This window comes from Cherax quadricarinatus, chromosome 3 (assembly GCF_038502225.1).
Source record: "Cherax quadricarinatus isolate ZL_2023a chromosome 3, ASM3850222v1, whole genome shotgun sequence".
Lineage (NCBI taxonomy): Eukaryota > Metazoa > Arthropoda > Malacostraca > Decapoda > Parastacidae > Cherax > Cherax quadricarinatus.
Window position 1 is genome coordinate 76,887,535 of NC_091294.1, and position 20,801 is coordinate 76,908,335.

A 20,801-nucleotide genomic window follows, 5' to 3' on the forward strand; every position below is an offset into this window, starting at 1 on the left:
ACTCTCTGGAGTTTACCTGGAGTTTACCTGGAGAGAGTTTCGGGGGTCAACGCCCCCGCGGCCCGGTCTGTGACCAGGCCTCCTGGTGGATCAGCGCCTGATCAACCAGGCTGTTGCTGCTGGCTGCACGCAAACCAACGTACGAGCCACAGCCCGGCTGATCAGGAACTGACTTTAGGTGCTTGTCCAGTGCCAGCTTGAAGACTGCTGTTAGTTCCAAAAAGGTACAGCTGTCTTCAATGCTTCTGGTATAACATATCAAGGAAATGATAGTGTAGAGACAGGTGCTCCTTGATTTACGACTGTATGACTTATGATATTTCGACTTTATAATGGTGCAGCAACAATTACTTTGGAGATAAAACTTAAGATAATCACCCAGCATGAAGGCAGCAAGTCCCTAACTTTTATTCATTTACTGATTTTTCAATACATAATGGTATTTAGTTACAGTAATTATTTGTTTATTCACTGACAGTAGTTATTTTTTGACTTATTTAGCATGTATTCATATTTAATTTACAATGGGTTTGTCAGAGCATAATCCCATCATAAGTCGAGGGCCACCTGTATATGAACACCTAAATAATAATTATAAACAGTAAATGAAAAAATAAATGTCCGGCAGGTCGGACTTGAGTCCTGGAGGTGAGAAGTACAGTGTCGGCACTCTGAAGGAGGGGTGTTAATGTTGCAGTTTAAAAACTGTAGTGTAAAGTACCCTTCTGGCAAGACAGTGATGGAGTGAATGATGGTGAAAGTTTTTCTTTTTCGGGCCACCCTGCCTTGGTGGGAATCGGCCAGTGTGTTAATAATAATAATAAAAAAATATGTCGTGCCGAATAGGTAAAATTGGTCAGTTAGCAAGAACTCATTTAAAATTGAGTCCTTATTAAAATTTTCTCTTATACGTTTAAAGATATATTTTTTCATTTATGTTAATGTAAAAAATAATAATTTTGTACCAAAAGAATCTTAAAAAACTTACCGAACCTTATTATAACAAGGGCAACCTAATTTAGCCTAATACAAGTAAATATATTTTAGAAAAGTTTACAATAATTTAATAAACAAACAATGAAATATTTTTTTTTCATTAGGTTCAGAATGATTTTTGCGAAATTATTGCAAACACATTTTCACTTACCTTATTAGGCAAAAAGAGCATTACTATTTAAGCCAAAATTACAAGTTTTACCTATTCAGTATGATAGATCCCAGGCTGTCCAAGACCCCTGGCTGTCTCCAAGACCCCTGGCTGTCTCCAAGACCCCTGGCTGTCTCCAAGACCCCTGGCTGTCTCCAAGACCCCTGGCTGTCCAAGACCCCTGGCTGTCTCCAAGACCCCTGGCTGTCTCCAAGACCCCTGGCTGTCTCCAAGACCCCTGGCTGTCTCCAAGACCCCTGGCTGTCTCCAAGACCCCTGGCTGTCCAAGACCCCTGGCTGTCTCCAAGACCCCTGGCTGTCCAAGACCCCTGGCTGTCTCCAAGACCCCTGGCTGTCTCCAAGACCCCTGGCTGTCTCCAAGACCCCTGGCTGTCTTCAAGACCCCTGGCTGTCTCCAAGACCCCTGGCTGTCTTCAAGACCCCTGGCTGTCTCCAAGACCCCTGGCTGTCTCCAAGACCCCTGGCTGTCCAAGTCCCCTGGCTGTCTCCAAGACCCCTGGCTGTCTCCAAGACCCCTGGCTGTCTCCAAGACCCCTGGCTGTCTCCAAGACCCCTGGCTGTCTTCAAGACCCCTGGCTGTCTCCAAGACCCCTGGCTGTCTCCAAGACCCCTGGCTGTCCAAGACCCCTGGCTGTCTCCAAGACCCCTGGCTGTCTCCAAGACCCCTGGCTGTCTCCAAGACCCCTGGCTGTCTCCAAGACCCCTGGCTGTCCAAGACCCCTGGCTGTCTACAAGACCCCTGGCTGTCTCCAAGACCCCTGGCTGTCTCCAAGACCCCTGGCTGTCTCCAAGACCCCTGGTTGTCTCCAAGACCCCTGGCTGTCTCCAAGACCCCTGGCCGTCTCCAAGACCCCTGGCAATCTTCAAGATCCCTGGCTGTCTTGAAGACCCATAGCTGTCTCCAAGACCCCTGGCTGTCTCCAAGACCCCTGGCTGTCTCCAAGACCCCTGTTTGTCTCCAAGACCCCTGGCTGCCCCTAAGACCCCTGGCTGTCTTCAAGACCCCTGGCTGTCTCCAAGACCCCTGGCTGTCTCCAAGACCCCTGGCTGTCTTCAAGACCCCTGGATGTCTTCAAGACCCCTGGCTGTCTTCAAGACTCCTGGCTGTCTTCAAGACCCCTGGATGTCTTCAAGACCCCTGGCTGTCTTCAAGACCCCTGGCTGTCTTCAAGACCCCTGGCTGTCTTCAAGACCCCTGGCTGTCTTCAAGACTCCTGGCTGTCTCCAAGACTCCTGGCTGTCTTCAAGACTCCTGGCTGTCTTCAAGGCCCCTGGCTGTCTCCAAGACCCCTGGCTGTCTCCAAGACCCCTGGCTGTCTCCAAGACCCCTGGCTGTCTCCAAGACCCCTGGCTGTCTTCAAGACCCCTGGATGTCTTCAAGACCCCTGGCTGTCTTCAAGACCCCTGGCTGTCTTCAAGACCCCTGGCTGTCTTCAAGACTCCTAGCTGTCTCCAAGACTCCTGGCTGTCTTCAAGACTCCTGGCTGTCTTCAAGGCCCCTGGCTGTCTTCAAGACCCCTGGATGTCTTCAAGACCCCTGGCTGTCTTCAAGACCCCTGGCTGTCTTCAAGACTCCTGGCTGTCTCCAAGACTCCTGGCTGTCTTCAAGACTCCTGGCTGTCTTCAAGACCCCTGGATGTCTTCAAGACCCCTGGCTGTCTTCAAGACCCCTGGCTGTCTCCAAGACCCCTGGCTGTCTCCAAGACCCCTGGCTGTCTCCAAGACTCCTGGCTGTCTTCAAGACCCCTGGATGTCTTCAAGACCCCTGGCTGTCTTCAAGACCCCTGGATGTCTTCAAGACCATTGGATGTCTTCAAGACCCCTGGCTGTCTTCAAGACCCCTGGCTGCCTTCACGACCCCTGGCTGTCTTCAAGACCCCTGGCTGTCTTCAAGACCCCTGGCTGCCTTCAAGACCCCTGGCTGTCTTCAAGACCCCTGGCTGCCTTCAAGACTCCTGGCTGCCTTCAAGACCCCTGGCTGTCTCCAAGACCCCTGGCTGTCTGCAAGACTCCTGGCTGTCTTCAAGACCCCTGGATGTCTTCAAGACCCCTGGATGTCTTCAAGACCCCTGGATGTCTTCAAGACCCCTGGCTGTCTTCAAGACCCCTGGCTGTCTTCAAGATCCCTGGCTGTCTTCAAGACCCCTGGCTGCCTTCACGACCCCTGGCTGTCTTCAAGACCCCTGGCTGTCTTCAAGACCCCTGGCTGTCTTCAAGACCCCTGGCTGTCTTCAAGACCCCTGGCTGCCTTCAAGACCCCTGGCTGTCTCCAAGACCCCTGGCTGTCTCCAAGACCCCTGGCTGTCTTCAAGACCCCTGGATGTCTTCAAGACCCCTGGCTGCCTTCAAGACCCCTGGCTGTCTTCAAGACCCCTGGCTGTCTTCAAGACCCCTGGCTGTCTTCAAGACCCCTGGCTGCCTTCACGACCCCTGGCTGTCTTCAAGACCCCTGGCTGCCTTCAAGACCCCTGGCTGTCTTCAAGACCCCTGGCTGCCTTCAAGACCCCTGGCTGCCTTCAAGACCCCTGGCTGTCTCCAAGACCCCTGCCTGTCTCCAAGACCCCTGGCTGTCTTCAAGACCCATGGATGTCTTCAAGACCCCTGGCTGCCTTCAAGACCCCTGGTTGTCTTCAAGACCCCTGGCTGTCTTCAAGACCCCTGGCTGCCTTCAAGACCCCTGGCTGTCTTCAAGACCCCTGGCTGCCTTCAAGATCCCTGGCTGCCTTCAAGACCCCTGGCTGCCTTCAAGACCCCTGGCTGCCTTCAAGACCCCTGGCTGTCTTCAAGACCCCTGGCTGTCTTCAAGACCCCTGGCTGTCTTCAAGACCCCTGGCTGCCTTCACGACCCCTGGCTGTCTTCAAGACCCCTGGCTGTCTTCAAGACCCCTGGCTGCCTTCAAGACCCCTGGCTGTCTTCAAGACCCCTGGCTGCCTTCAAGATCCCTGGCTGCCTTCAAGACCCCTGGCTGTCTCCAAGACCCCTGGCTGTCTCCAAGACCCCTGGCTGTCTTCAAGACCCCTGGATGTCTTCAAGATCCCTGGCTGTCTTCAAGACCCCTGGCTGTCTTCAAGACCCCTGGCTGCTTTCAAGACCCCTGGCTGTCTTCAAGACCCCTGGCTGCCTTCAAGACCCCTGGCAGCCTTCAAGACCCCTGGCTGTCTTCAAGACCCCTGGCTGCCTTCAAGACCCCTGGCTGCCTTCAAGACCCCTGGCTGTCTTCAAGACCCCTGGCTGCCTTCAGGATCCCTGGCTGTCTTCAAGACCCCTGGCTGTCTTCAAGACCCCTGGCTCTCTTCAAGACCCCTGACTGCCGTCAAGACCCCTGGCTGCCTTCAAGACCCCTGGCTGTCTTCAAGACCCCTGGCTGTCTTCAAGACCCCTGGCTGTCTTCAAGACCCTTGGCTGCCTTCACGACCCCTGGCTGTCTTCAAGACCCCTGGCTGCCTTCAAGACCCCTGGCTGTCTTCAAGACCCCTGGCTGCCTTGAAGTCCCCTGGCTGCCTTCAAGACCCCTGGCTGTCTCCAAGACCCCTGGCTGTCTCCAAGACCCTTGGCTGTCTTCAAGACCCCTGGGTGTCTTCAAGACCCCTGGCTGCCTTCAAGACCCCTGGCTGTCTTCAAGACGCCTGGCTGCCTTCAAGACCCCTGGCTGTCTTCAAGACCCCTGGCTGCCTTCAAGACCCCTGGATGCCTTTAACACCCCTGGCTGTCTTCAAGACCCCTGGCTGCCTTCAAGATCCCTGGCTGTCTTCAAGACCCCTGGCTGTCTTCAAGACCCCTGGCTGCCTTCAAGATCCCTGGCTGTCTTCAAGACCCCTGGCTGTCTTCAAGACCCCTGGCTCTCTTCAAGACCCCTGACTGCCGTCAAGACCCCTGGCTGCCTTCAAGACCCCTGGCTGTCTTCAAGACCCCTGGCTGTCTTCAAGACCCCTGGCTGTCTTCAAGACCCTTGGCTGCCTTCACGACCCCTGGCTGTCTTCAAGACCCCTGGCTGCCTTCAAGACCCCTGGCTGTCTTCAAGACCCCTGGCTGCCTTGAAGTCCCCTGGCTGCCTTCAAGACCCCTGGCTGTCTCCAAGACCCCTGGCTGTCTCCAAGATCCTTGGCTGTCTTCAAGACCCCTGGGTGTCTTCAAGACCCCTGGCTGCCTTCAAGACCCCTGGCTGTCTTCAAGACCCCTGGCTGCCTTCAAGACCCCTGGCTGTCTTCAAGACCCCTGGCTGCCTTCAAGACCCCTGGATGCCTTTAACACCCCTGGCTGTCTTCAAGACCCCTGGCTGCCTTCAAGATCCCTGGCTGTCTTCAAGACCCCTGGCTGTCTTCAAGACTCCTGGCTCTCTTCAAGACCCCTGACTGCCGTCAAGACCCCTGGCTGCCTTCAAGACCCCTGGCTGCCTTTCAAGACCCTGGCTGCCTTCAAGACCCCTGGCTGCCTTCAAGACCCCTGGCTGCCTTCAAGACCCCTGGCTGCCTTCAAGACCCCTGGCTGTCTTCAAGACCCCTGGCTGTCTTCAAGACCCCTGGCTGTCTTCAAGACCCCTGGCTGCCTTCAAGACCCCTGGCTGCCTTCAAGACCCCTGGCTGCCTTCAAGATCCCTGGCTGTCTTCAAGACCCCTGGCTGTCTTCAAGACCCCTGGCTGTCTTCAAGACCCCTGGATGTCTTCAAGACCCCTGACTGCCGTCAAGACCCCTGGCTGCCTTCAAGACCCCTGGCTGCCTTCAAGACCCCTGGCTGTCTCCAAGAGATCACTGGACAGGCACCTAAAACCAGTACCTGACCAACTGGGCTGTGGTTCCTACGTTGGTTTACGTGTGACTAGCAGTAACAGCCTAGTTGATCAAGCCCTGATCCACCACGAGGTGTTCCGGGGGCGCTGACCCCCAGAACACCCCCCAGGTATACATCCTCAGTTGCTAATTTAATTTCAAGATAAAATATGGCATCACAGTAGACCACTTATTTTCTTGCTGTCCGGGATAGACTTAGACTCACATTTAATATATACATTGTATGATATATTAACAGTCAACCAGTAATTGGCTGACTTCTAAAAAATAACATATAGGTGAGTACAAATAGTGAAATAGGGATTATTTATTATTAAAGATTCGCCGGTATTCTCCCGGCCCGGGCCTTTTCCAAGTGGTGGCCCGGCCTTGGCTCCCTCTTTAGGGAGTGTCTGAGACCTAAGTCTGCCATGGGAGGAGGCACAAGTACCTCCTCATCTTTGGGACCAACTGTCCCCAGGCCTAGCCACAAGCTAGGCCTCTCTGGTCTGCCATCCCCGCCCCAAGGGGGCTAATGGGAATGACAGTCTTGTGAGCTGCAAGCTCTGGCTCTGGCACCTACCCTGCTCTAGAAAGGTTGGGCATGGTGTCGATTGTAGATAAAAAAAATAATTTTGTAGTTAATACTGAAGTACTGCAGTACTCGAAGTGGTGGGATTTTGAAGGTAAACTAAAGGAAAACCAAGAAGGTAAACAAATCTGTGTATAGACATTTGTAAAAATTTGCTCCTAGATTCTGAGGTCATATAAATCTTTTACACATTAAACAAAACTTAAATAGCCTGAGCTTGCTGCCACCTGCAGCTCACAAGACTGCCATCCCCACGAGCCCCTTTGGGGCGGGGCAGATGGCAGACCAGAGGCCTAGCTTCTCCCTGCGAGCCCCGTGAGGGCGGGGACTGTGGCTAGGCCTGGGAACACTTGGTCCCAAAGATGAGGGGGTACTTGTACCTCCTCCCATGGGAGACTTAGGTCTCCAGACACTCCCCAGTTAGGGAGCTAAGGCCGGGTCACCACTATTGGAAAAGACCCGGGCCGGGAGAGTACCGGCGAATAAAAAATGAAAAAAACTTATATCTGAATAAGTCAGTAAAGTTAGTGTGATTTATTACCATTAAGGTATTTACTGTCTCATATTTAGGCACATGTATAAACGGAGCCAGGAGCTGTAATAACCATACCCCAAGTACAGTATTACGAAACACTCATTGCTTAATAGTTAATTTATTATTGTGTTACAGTTCCCGGGCGGTAGTCAACAGATTACAGAGGTACGTACTGGGTCCAGGGACTGTACCTCATTAGTGGTACATAATGGGTTCAGGGACTGTACCTCAACATTATAGAAGCAGTGTCCAGGAACAGTACCTTAACATTACAGAGGCACATAATGGGTCCAGGGAGTATACCTCAACATTACCGACGTACATAATGGGTCCATAGACGGTACCTCAACATTACAGAGTTACATAATGGGTCCAGGAACCGTACCTCGACATTACAGAAGTACATAATGGGTCCAGTAATTGTACTTCAACATTATGGAGGCCCATAATGGGTCCAGTAACTGTACCTCAACATTACAGAGGTACATAATGGGTCCAGTAACTGTACCTCAACATTACAGGAGGACATAATGGGTCCAGTAACTGTACCTCAACATTACAGAGGCCCATAATGGGTCCAGTAACTGTACCTCAACATTACAGAGGTACATAATGGGTCCAGTAACTGTACCTCAACATTACAGGAGGACATAATGGGTCCAGTAACTGTACCTCAACATTACAGAGGCCCATAATGGGTCCAGTAACTGTACCTCAACATTATGGAGGCCCATAATGGGTCCAGTAACTGTACCTCAACATTACAGGAGGACATAATGGGTCCAGTAACTGTACCTCAACATTACAGGAGGACATAATGGGTCCAGTAACTGTACCTCAACATTACAGAGGCCCATAATGGGTCCAGTAACTGTACCTCAACATTACAGGAGGACATAATGGGTCCAGTAACTGTACCTCAACATTACAGGAGGACATAATGGGTCCAGTAACTGTACCTCAACATTACAGAAGGACATCATGGGTCGAGTAACTGTACCTCAACATTATGGAGGCCCATAATGGGTCCAGTAACTGTACCTCAACATTACATAAGCACAGTTTACAGTGGTAATGAACTATTTACGTATATTTCTGGTCACAGCACAGGATAAGTACAAGTATCATACATAGTAACCCGTGTAAAATCCTCAAGATAACCCCAAGTCAGACAAAGTGACTTCCTTCCAGTGGGGTCCTTGTAATATCTGATCATTTAAAGTCTTGCTGTAAGATACAACAAGTAACTCACCGGGTGAAAATCAGTTAAAATAAAAGGTGATACAATAAGGTAAATTGAGTAAGAATAATATAATACCTATATTTCTACCAGTGGGGAAGTGGAACAGAATTCTTCCTCCGTAAGCCATGCGTGTTGTAAGAGGCAACTAAAATGCCGGGAGCAAGGGGCTAGTAACCTCTTCTCCTGTATATATTACTAAATGTAAAAGGAGAAACTTTCGTTTTTCCTTTTGGGCCACCCCGCCTCGGTGGGATACGGCCGGTGTGTTGAATGAAAGAAAGGATTTCTACCAGTACATGTACAAGGTATACAGACCATAGGTAACATCAGTAATGTTTATTACTACCAGTACATGTACAAGGTATACAGACCCTAGCTGACATCAGTAATGTTTATTACTAACAGTACATGTACAAGGTATACAGACCCTAGTTGACATCAGTAATGTTTATTACTACCAGTACATGTACAAGGTATACAGACCCTAGTTGACATCAGTAATGTTTATTACTAACAGTACATGTACAAGGTATACAGACCATAGTTGACATCAGTAATGTTTATTACTACCAGTACATGTACAAGGTATACAGACCATAGTTGACATCAGTAATGTTTATTACTACCAGTACATGTACAAGGTATACAGACCATAGTTGACATCAGTAATGCTTATTACTACCAGTACATGTACAAGGTATACAGACCATAGTTGACATCAGTAATGCTTATTACTACCAGTACATGTACAAGGTATACAGACCATAGGAGTGGCCTGGTAGCTAAAGCTCCCGCTTCACACACGCAGGGCCCGGGTTCGATTCCCGGCGGGTGGAAACATTTCTACACGTTTCCTTATATCTGTTGTCCTGTTCACCTAGTAGCAAATAGGTACACGGGTGTTAGTCGACTGGTGTGGGTCGCATCCTGGAGGACAAGATTGAGAATCACAATGGAAATAAGTTAGACAGTCCTCGATGACCCCCTGACTTTCTTGGGTTATGCTGGGTGGCTAACCCTCCAGGGTTAAAAATCCGAACGAAATCTTATCTTATAGTTAACATCAGTGACATCAGCAATTTCACCTGTCTTGAAAGGTGCTGTTAGTGTGCAGCAATATTCCAGCCTAGATAGAACAAGTGACCTGAAGAGTGTCATCATGGGCTTGGCCTCCCTAGTTTTGAAGGTTCTCATTATCCATCCTGTCATTTTTCTAGCAGATGCGATTGAAACAATGTTATGGATCTCACCTTCAAGGACCATAACATTGTATCAATCGCATCTGCTAGAAAAATGACAGGATGGATAAAGAGAACCTTCAAAACTAGGGAGGCCAAGCCCATGATGACACTCTTCAGGTCACTTGTTCTATCTAGGCTGGAATATTGCTGCACACTAACAGCACCTTTCAAGGCAGGTGAAATTGCTGACCTAGAAAATGTACAGAGAACTTTCACGGCGCGCATAACGGAGATAAAACACCTCAATTACTGGGAGCGTTTGAGGTTCCTAAACCTGTATTCCCTGGAACGCAGGAGGGAGAGATACATGATTATATACACCTGGAAAATCCTAGAGGGACTAGTACCGAACTTGCACACGAAAATCACTCACTACGAAAGCAAAAGACTTGGCAGACGATGCACCATCCCCCCAATGAAAAGCAGGGGTGTTACTAGCACGTTAAGAGACCATACAATAAGCGTCAGGGGCCCGAGACTGTTCAACTGCCTCCCAGCACACATAAGGGGGATTACCAACAGACCCCTGGCAGTCTTCAAGCTGGCACTGGACAAGCACCTAAAGTCAGTTCCTGATCAGCCGGGCTGTGGCTCGTACGTTGGTTTGCGTGCAGCCAGCAGCAACAGCCTGGTTGATCAGGCTCTGATCCACCAGGAGGCCTGGTCACAGACCGGGCCACGGGGGCGTTGACCCCCGGAACTCTCTCCAGGTAAACTCCAGGTACTACTATATAGAAAATCCCTTGTTATGCTGAGCATTTCCTGCAAATAAGGTCATTTTTTGTCCCAGGATGCCACTCACACCAGTCCACTAACACCCAGGATGCCACTCACACCAGTCCACTAACACCCAGGATGCCACTCACACCAGTCCACTAACACCCAGGATGTGACCCACACCAGTCCACTAACACCCAGGATGTGACCCACACCAGTCCACTAACACCCAGGATGCCACCCACACCAGTCCACTAACACCCAGGATGCCACTCACACCAGTCCACTAACACCCAGGATGCCACCCACACCAGTCCACTAACACCCAGGATGCCACGCACACCAGTCCACTAACACCCAGGATGCCACGCACACCAGTCCACTAACACCCAGGATGTCACTTACACCAGTCCACTAACACCCAGGATGCCACCCACACCAGTCCACTAACACCCAGGATGCCACCCACACCAGTCCACTAACACCCAGGATGCCACTCACACCAGTCCACTAACACCCAGGATGCCACTCACACCAGTCCACTAACACCCAGGATGCCACTCACACCAGTCCACTAACACCCAGGATGCCACTCACACCAGTCCACTAACACCCAGGATGCCACTCACACCAGTCCACTAACACCCAGGAAGCCACCCACACCAGTCCACTAACACCCAGGATGCCAGCCACACCAGTCCACTAACACCCAGGATGTGACCCACACCAGTCCACTAACACTCAGGATGTGACCCACACCAGTCCACTAACACCCAGGATGCCAGCCACACCAGTCCACTAACACCCAGGATGCCAGCCACACCAGTCCACTAACACCCAGGATGTGACCCACACCAGTCCACTAACACTCAGGATGTGACCCACACCAGTCCATTAACACCCAGGGTGCCACTCACACCAGTCCACTAACACCCAGGATGCCACTCACACCAGTCCACTAACACCCAGGATGTGACCCACACCAGCCCACTAACACCCATGATGTGACCCACACCAGTCCACTAACACTCAGGATGTGACCCACACTAGTCCACTAACACTCAGGATGTGACCCACACCAGTCCACTAACACCCAGGATGTGACCCACACCAGCCCACTAACACCCATGATGTGACCCACACCAGTCCACTAACACTCAGGATGTGACCCACACCAGTCCACTAACACTCAGGATGTGACCCACACCAGTCCACTAACACTCAGGATGTGACCCACACTAGTCCACTAACACTCAGGATGTGACCCACACCAGTCCAACACCCAGGTACCTATTTTATTGATAAGAGATAAGATTTCGTTCGGATTTTTAACCCCGGAGGGTTAGCCACCCAGGATAACCCAAGAAAGTCAGTGCGTCCTCGAGGACTGTCTAACTTATTTCCAATGGGGTCCTCAATCTTGTCCCCCAGGATGCGACCCACACCAGTCGACTAACACCCAGGTACCTATTTGCTGCTAGGTGAACAGGACAATAGTGTAAGGAAACGTGTCGAAATGTTTCCACCCGTCGGGAATCGAACCCGGGCCCTCCGTGTGTGAAGCGGGAGCTTTAGCCACCAGGCCACCGGGCTTGGACGAGAAGACACCATTCTTCCGAGCCCTCCTAGGGCGGGGAAAGTGCCAGAGCCAGAACTTGCAACCATCTGCAGCTCACCAGACTGCCATTCCCACGAGCCCCTTCCCTGGGGCGGGGCTTCCCACGAGCCCCCCTGGGGCGGGGAAGATGGCAGACCAGAGGCCTAGCTTTTCCCTACGAGCCCCGTGAGGGGGGGGGAATGGCCTGGGGACAGTTGGTCCTAGAAGATGAGAAGGTACATGTACCTCCTCCCACGGCAGACATTGCTCCCAGACACTCCCAAGAGAGGGAGTCAAGGTCGGGTTACCATCTGGAGAAGACCCGGACCGGGAGAGTACCGCTGAATCAAGAATAATAATGAACATAGACAACAGGTGTAAGGTGACTAACACCCAGGTACCTGTTTAACTAATGAGGTCAGCAATCACAATGTTGCTATAACCTGATAAATAACGTTATTGATGTTATTACAGTAGTGATGGTGGATCACTAACAATGTCCTGTCTTGCTGTTCCATTAATCTCTAAGCAAATTATCAATAAAATATGAACTAGATCATCATTACTCCGCTTAAAGTGTCAGCTACACACCTTAAAGTCAATACAGTGACTGAAACAATACCCATTATAATAACCCTCGCATAAGAGAGACGATATTACTACGACAGTACAACTTTAGACCTTTTAAAAAAGTCACCCCAAAACAGTGTTCATTTACACCAACAATATTAATTAAAACAGTAATTTCAGTCAACCAATAAATGGTTGGCTTATAAAAAATAGTGTAAACATGTTATTTGACTTATAAACTGAACCAAATTCAAAACCACGTAAAATTTTGATGGAATTTTTCAACATCTACAAAGTATTTATGTAAGTATTTTTTAGTTTTTAAAAAAGTTTTAATTAATTTTTGAGTAAATTCAAGATATATTAACCAGCTTTAAGACGTTTATTACATAAAATACAATACTATTTACTATTGTAAATAATAGAGTTATGAATTAACAAGGTTGGGAACCGATACAATTTTTTTAAGGACAACTAATATTTTTTACAAAAAATTTTTTTAAGATAAGATAAGATTTCGTTCGGATTTTTAACCCCGGAGGGTTAGCCACCCAGGATAACCCAAGAAAGTCAGTGCGTCATCGAGGACTGTCTAACTTATTTCCATTGGGGTCCTTAATCTTGTCCCCCAGGATGCCACCCACACCAGTCGACTAACACCCAGGTACCTATTTGCTGCTAGGTGAACAGGACAACAGGTGTAAGGAAACGTGTCGGAATGTTTACACCCGCCGGGAATCGAACCCGGGCCCTCCGTGTGTGAAGCGGGAGCTTTAGCCACCACGCCACCGGGCCTGGTTGTAAATACTTGTATTGTAAACTTAATATATTGTAAAACTTACTAAAGTCACTGTGATTTATTACCATTAACGTCATTAATAATTGTCTTATATTCAGACATATGTATAAGCGGGGCCAGGAGCTGTGACTCGACCCCAGCAACATGTGAACACGTATTACGAACCAACCATCCTGTGGACGATACCCATCCTGTGGACGATACCCATCCTGTGGACGATACCCATCCTGTGGACGATACCCATCGTGTGGACGATACCCATCCTGTGGACGATACCCATCGTGTGGACGATACCCATCGTGTGGACGATACCCATCCTGTGGACGATGCCCATCCTGTGGACGATACCCATCCTGTGGACGATACCCATCGTGTGGACGATACCCATCCTGTGGACGATATCCATCCTGTGGACGATACCCATCCTGTAGACGATACCCATCCTGTAGACGATACCCATCCTGTGGACGATACCCATCCTGTGGACGATACCCATCCTGTGGACGATACCCATCCGATCCTGTGATCCTGTGGACGATACCCATCCTGTGGACGATCCATGTGGACGATACCCATCCTGTGGACGATACCCATCCTGTGACCCATCCTGTGGAATACATCCTGTGAACAATACCCATCCTGTGGACGATGAACAATACCATCCTGTGATACCCATCCTGTGGACGATACCCATCCTGTGGACGATACCCATCCTGTGGACGATGAACAATACCCATCCTGTGGACGATACCCATCCTGTGGACGATACCCATCCTGTGAACAATACCCGATACCCATCCTGTGAACAATACCCATCCTGTGAACAATACCCATCCTGTGGACGATACCCATCCTGTGGACGATACCCATCCTGTGGACGATAATCCATCCTGTGGACGATACCCATCCTGTGAACAATACCCATCCTGTGGACGATACCCATCCTGTGGACGATACCCATCCTGTGAACAATACCCATCCTGTGGACGATACCCATCCTGTGGACGATACCCATCCTGTGGACGATGCCCATCCTGTGAACAATACCCATCCTGTGGACGATACCCATCCTGTGGACGATACCCATCCTGTGGACGATACCCATCCTGTGAATAATAACCATCCTGTGGACGATACCCATCCTGTGAACAATACCCATCCTGTGGACGATACCCATCCTGTGAACAATACCCATCCTGTGGACGATACCCATCCTGTGAACAATACCCATCCTGTGGACGATACCCATCCTGTGAACAATACCCATCCTGTGGACGATACCCATCCTGTGGACGATACCCATCCTGTGGACGATACCCATCCTGTGGACGATACCCATCCTGTGGACGATACCCATCCTGTGGACGATACCCATCCTGTGGACGATACCCATCCTGTGAACAATACCCATCCTGTGGACGATACCCATCCTGTGAACAATACCCATCCTGTGGACGATACCCTTCCTGTGAACAATACCCATCCTGTGGACGATACCCATCCTGTGAACAATACCCATCCTGTGGACGATACCCATCCTGTGAACAATACCCATCCTGTGGACGATACCCATCCTGTGAACAATACCCATCCTGTGGACGATACCCATCCTATGGCCGATACCCTTCCTGTGAACAATACCCATCCTGTGGACGATACCTATCCTGTGGACGATACCCATCCTGTGGACGATACCCATCAAGTGAACAATACCCATCCTGTGGACGATACCCATCCTGTGAACAATACCAATCCTGTGGACGATACCCATTCTATGGACGATACCCATCCTGTGAGCAATACACATCCTGTGGACGATTCCCATCCTATGGACGATACCCATCCTGTGAACAATACCCATCCTGTGAACAATACCCATCCTGTGGACGATGCCCATCCTGTGAACAATACCGATCCTGTGGACGATACCCGTCCTGTGAACAATACCCATCCTGTGGACGATACCCATCCTGTGAACAATACCCATCCTGTGGACGATACCCATCCTGTGAACAATACCCATCCTGTGGACGATACCCATCCTGTGGACGATACCCATCCTGTGAACAATACCCATCCTGTGGACGATACCCATCCTGTGGACGATACCCATCCTGTGAACAATACCCATCCAGTGGACGATACCCATCCTGTGGACAATACTCATCCTGTGGACGATACCCATCCTGTGGACGATACCCATTCAGTGGACGATACCCATCCTGTGAACAATACACATCCTGTGGACGATTCCCATCCTATGGACGATACCCATCCTGTGAACAGTACCCATCCCGTGAACAATACCCATCCTGTGGACGATGCCCATCCTGTGAACAATACCCATTCTGTGAACGATATCCAACCTGTGAACAATACCTATCCTGTGGACGATACCCATCCTGTGAATAATACCCATCCTGTGGACGATACCCATCCTGTGGACAATACCCATCCTGTGGACAATACCCATCCTGTGGACAATACCCATCCTGTGAACAATACCCATCCTGTGAACAATACCCATCCTGTGGACGATACCCATCCTGTGAACAATACCCATCCTGTGGACGATACCCATCCTGTGAACAATACCCATCCTGTGGACGATACCCATCCTGTGAACGATACCCATCCTGTGAAAAATACCCATCCTGTAGACGATACCCATCCTGTGAACAATATCTATCCTGTGGACGATACCCATTCTGTGAACAATACCTATCCTGTGGACGATACTTATCTTGTGAACAATACCCATCCTGTGGACGATACTCATTCTGTGAACAATACCCATCCTGTGAACAATACCTATCCTGTGGACGATACTTATCTTGTGAACAATACCCATCCTGTGGACGATACCCATCCTGTAAATAATATCCATCCTGTGGACGATACCCATTATGTGGACAATACCCATTTTGTGGACGATACCCATTCTGTGGACGATACCCATCCTGTGGACGATACCCATCCTGTGGACGATACCCATTCTGTGAACGATACCCATCCTGTGGATGATACCCATTCTGTGAACGATACCCATCCTGTGGACGATGCCCATTATGGGGAGGATACCCATCCTGTGGACAGTACCTTTCCTGTGGACGATACCCATTATTTGGACCATACCAATCCTGTGGATGATACCCATCATGTGGACGATACCTATTATTTGGACCATACCCATCCTGTGGACGATGCACATTATTTGGACCATACCCATCCTGTGAATGATACCCATCCTGTGGACGATACCCATTCTGTGAACAATACCCATCCTGTGAACAATACCTATCCTGTGGACGATACTTATCTTGTGAACAATACCCATCCTGTGGACGATACCCATCCTGTGAACAATACCCATCCTGTGGACAATACCCATCCTGTGGACAATACCCATCCTGTGGACGAAGCCCATCCTGTGAACAATACCCATCCTGTGGACGATGCCCATCCTGTGAACAATACCCATCCTGTGGACGATGCCCATCCTGTGAACAATACCCATCCTGTGGACGATGCCCATCCTGTGAACAATACCCATCCTGTGGACGATGCCCATCCTGTGAACAATACCCATCCTGTGGACGATGCCCATCCTGTGAACAATACCCATCCTGTGGACGATGCCCATCCTGTGAACAATACCCATCCTGTGAACAATACCCATCCTGTGAACAATACCCATCCTGTGGACGATGCCCATCCTGTGAACAATACCCATCCTGTGGATGATGCCCATCCTGTGAACAATACCCATCCTGTGAACAATTCCCATCCTGTGGACGATGCCCATCCTGTGGACGATGCCCATCCTGTGAACAATACCCATCCTGTGGACGATGCCCATCCTGTGAACAATACCCATCCTGTGGACGATGCCCATCCTGTGAACAATACCCATCCTGTGGACGATGCCCATCCTGTGGACGATGCCCATCCTGTGGACGATGCCCATCCTGTGGACGATGCCCATCCTGTGGACGATGCCCATCCTGTGGACGATGCCCATCCTGTGGACGATACCCATCCTGTGGACGATGTCCATCCTGTGGACGATGCCCATCCTGTGGACGATGCCCATCCTGTGGACGATGCCCATCCTGTGGACGATGCCCATCCTGTGGACGATGCCCATCCTGTGAACGATGCCCATCCTGTGGACGAAGCCCAACCTGAGGACAATACCCATCCTGTGGACGATGTCCATCCTGTGGACGATGCCCATCCTGTGGACGATGCCCATCCTGTGGACAATACCCATTCTGTGGACGATGTCCATCCTGTGGACGATGCCCATCCTGTGGACGATGTCCATCCTGTGGACGATGCCCATCCTGTGGACAATACCCATCCTGTGGACGATACCCTTCCTGTGAACAATACCCATCCTGTGGACGATACCCATCCTGTGGACAATACCCATCCTGTGGACGATGTCCATCCTGTGGACGATGCCCATCCTGTGGACGATGTCCATCCTGTGGACGATGCCCATCCTGTGGACGATGCCCATCCTGTGGACGATGTCCATCCTGTGGACGATGCCCATCCTGTGGACGATGCCCATCCTGTGGACGATGCCCATCCTGTGGACGATGCCAATCCTGTGGACGATGTCCATCCTGTGGACGATGCCCATCCTGTGGACGATGCCCATCCTGTGGACAATACCCATCCTGTGGACGATGTCCATCCTGTGGACGATGTCCATCCTGTGGACGATGTCCATCCTGTGGACGATGCCCATCCTGTGGACGATGCCCATCCTGTGGACGATGCCCATCCTGTGGACAATACCCATCCTGTGGACGATGTCCATCCTGTGGACGATGCCCATCCTGTGGACGATGCCCATCCTGTGGACGATGCCCATCCTGTGGACGATGCCCATCCTGTGGACAATACCCATCCTGTGGACGATGTCCATCCTGTGGACGATATCCATCCTGTGGACGATGCCCATCCTGTGGACGATGCCCATCCTGTGGACGATGCCCATCCTGTGGACGATGCCCATCCTGTGAACAATTCCCATCCTGTGGACGATGCCCATCCTGTGGACGATGCCCATCCTGTGGACGATGCCCATCCTGTGGACGATGCCCATCCTGTGAACAATACCCATCCTGTGGACGATGTCCATCCTGTGGACGATGCCCATCCTGTGAACAATACCCATCCTGTGGACGATGCCCATCCTGTGGACGATGCCCATCCTGTGGACGATGCCCATCCTGTGAACAATACCCATCCTGTGGACGATGTCCATCCTGTGGACGATGCCCATCCTGTGGACGATGCCCATCCTGTGGACGATGCCCATCCTGTGGACGATGCCCATCCTGTGGACGATGCCCATCCTGTGAACAATACCCATCCTGTGGACGATACCCATCCTGTGGACGATGCCCATCCTGTGGACGATGCCCATCCTGTGAACAATACCCATCCTGTGGACGATGCCCATCCTGTGGACGATGCCCATCCTGTGAACAATACCCATCCTGTGGACGATACCCATCCTGTGGACGATGCCCATCCTGTGGACGATGCCCATCCTGTGAACAATACCCATCCTGTGGACGATACCCATCCTGTGGACGATGCCCATCCTGTGGACGATGCCCATCCTGTGAACAATACCCATCCTGTGGACGATACCCATCCTGTGGACGATACCCATCCTGTGAACAATACCCATCCTGTGAACAATACCCATCCAGTGGACGATGCCCATCCTGTGGATCTCAGTAGCACCAGTTCCTAGTAACCAGTTACCAGTTTTTTTTTTATATTTTATTTAAAAACTTTACAGCTTACTATTAAATAAAAAGATATAAAATGGGTACAGTAGGATCCTCAATCCTACACAACATACACTAACAATCCTACACAACATACACTAACAATCCTACACAACATACACTAACAATCCTACACAACATACACTAACAATCCTACACAACATACACTAACAATCCTACACAACATACACTAACAATCCTACACAACATACACTAACAATCCTACACAACATACACTAACAATCCTACACAACATACACTAACAATCCTACACAACATACACTAACAATCCTACACAACATACACTAACAATCCTACACAACATACACTATCCTACACAACATACACTAACAATCCTACACAACATACACTAACAATCCTACACAACATACACTAACAATCCTACACAACATACACTAACAATCCTACACAACATACACTAACAATCCTACACAACATACACTAACAATCCTACACAACATACACTAACAATCCTACACAACATACACTAACAATCCTACACAACATACACTAACAATCCTACACAACATACACTAACAATCCTACACAACATACACTAACAATCCTACACAACATACACTAACAATCCTACACAACATACACTAACAATCCTACACAACATACACTAACAATCCTACACAACATACACTAACAATCCTACACAACATACACTAACAATCCTACACAACATACACTAACAATCCTACACAACATACACTAACAATCCTACACAACATACACTAACAATCCTACACAACATACACTAACAATCCTACACAACATACACTAACAATCCTACACAACATACACTAACAATCCTACACAACATACACTAACAATCCTACACAACATACACTAACAATCCTACACAACATACACTAACAATCCTACACAACATACACTAACAATCCTACACAACATACACTAACAATCCTACACAACATACACTAACAATCCTACACAACATACACTAACAATCCTACACAACATACACTAACAATCCTACACAACATACACTAACAATCCTACACAACATACACTAACAATCCTACACAACATACACTAACAATCCTACACAACATACACTAACAATCCTACACAACATACACTAACAATCCTACACAACATACACTAACAATCCTACACAACATACACTAACAATCCTACACAACATACACTAACAATCCTACACAACATACACTAACAATCCTACACAACATACACTAACAATCCTACACAACATACACTAACAATCCTACACAACATACACTAACAATCCTACACAACATACACTAACAATCCTACACAACATACACTAACAATCCTACACAACATACACTAACAATCCTACACAACATACACTAACAATCCTACACAACATACACTAACAATCCTACACAACATACACTAACAATCCTACACAACATACACTAACAATCCTACACAACATACACTAACAATCCTACACAACATACACTAACAATCCTACACAACATACACTAACAATCCTACACAACATACACTAACAATCCTACACAACATACACTAACAATCCTACACAACATACACTAACAATCCTACACAACATACACTAACAATCCTACACAACATACACTAACAATCCTACACAACATACACTAACAATCCTACACAACATACACTAACAATCCTACACAACATACACTAACAATCCTACACAACATACACTAACAATCCTACACAACATACACTAAC